This window comes from Otolemur garnettii, unplaced genomic scaffold (genome assembly GCF_000181295.1).
Source record: "Otolemur garnettii isolate 467f Iridium unplaced genomic scaffold, OtoGar3 scaffold00011, whole genome shotgun sequence".
NCBI classification, from domain to species: Eukaryota; Metazoa; Chordata; class Mammalia; order Primates; family Galagidae; genus Otolemur; species Otolemur garnettii.
Window position 1 is genome coordinate 35,968,678 of NW_003852406.1, and position 1,433 is coordinate 35,970,110.

Genomic DNA, 1,433 nt, shown 5'->3' on the forward strand with positions numbered 1-1,433 from the left:
AGGCAGAAAGGGGTCAATAAACCCATTGGGCAACTCTCAGACCTTGGTGGGTCACCTCCTGGGACATGGATTGTCCACGACAGAGACATCCAGGAGCTGAAATACAAGTTACACTGCACCTAGGTCCATGCAGGCTCTTTCTCATGCAATTTTAAATATAAACTTTAACATTTTAGAAAAGTTTAGATTTGCAGTGAGCTTGTACAAGTGATACAGAGCTCCTATATATCCCACACCCATTTCCCCTGCTAGTAACATCTTACATTACTAGATGAATACTCCCAACTCCCCTAAATTCATATGCTGAATCCCAACACCCACCGTGATGGTATTGGGAAGGCAATAGATGATGGCCTTTGGGAGGCAATTAGGTCATGAGGTAGAGCCCTCATCAATGGAATTAGTGTCCTTATTATTATTATTAAATAATTAATAATGGCTGGGCATGGTGGCTCATGTCAGCAATCTTAGCACTTTGGGAGGCTCAGGTAGGAGGATCACTTGAGGCCAGGAGTTCAAGTCTAGCTTGAGCAAGAGTGAGACCCCATCTCTACAAACAACAGAAAAATTAGCTGGACATGGTGGTGCATACCTGCTGTCCCAGATACTTGCCTATGGTCTCAGGGAGGGAGAGACAAGAGGAGTGCTTCAGCCCAAGAGTTTGAAGTTGCAGTGAGCTATGATCATGCTGCTGTATTCTAGCTCAGGCAACAAAGCAAGACCCTGCCTCAATAATAATAATTATTATTTAGGGGCAGCGCCTGTGGCTTAAAAGAGTAGGGTGCTGGCCCCATATACAGGAGGTGGCAGGTTCAAATCCCGTCCCAGCCAAAAACTGCAAAAAAAAAAAAATTATTATTATTTAGAAATGGTGTCTCACTATGTTGCCTGAGTTGGTCTCTGACTCTTGGCCTCAAGTGGTCCTCCTATCTCAGCTTCCCAAAGTGCTATGATTAGAAGCGTGAGCCATTGTGCCCAGCCAGGGATTAGTGACCTTCTAATGAGGCCTGAGGGAGTTTGTTCATCTCTTCCTCCATGTGGGGACATAGCAAGAAGGTGTCATTTGTGAGGAACAGGATTTCAATAAATGCTGAGTTCATCAGTGTCTTCCCATCCTCTAGAACTGTAAGAAGTAATTTCTGTTTTTTATAAGCCATCCAGTTGATGGTAGTTCATTGTATCAGCCCTAGTGGACTCAGACACTATAGAACATTGTGAGCCCTATGTTCAAGGGACCCACAGTCCTCTAGGGAATGCTACCAGCCATGTGATGAGTGTGTGGGGAAATCCAGGGAAGGAGGTCATAACCCAGCTGGTGGAGCTGAAGCCAACAGTCAGGGAAGGGGCTGATGTTGGGACGTGGTTTTGCAAGATATCAGCAAGACATCCTGTCACCAGCCCAGGCATGTTAGAACAGGTGGCAGATGGGGGGG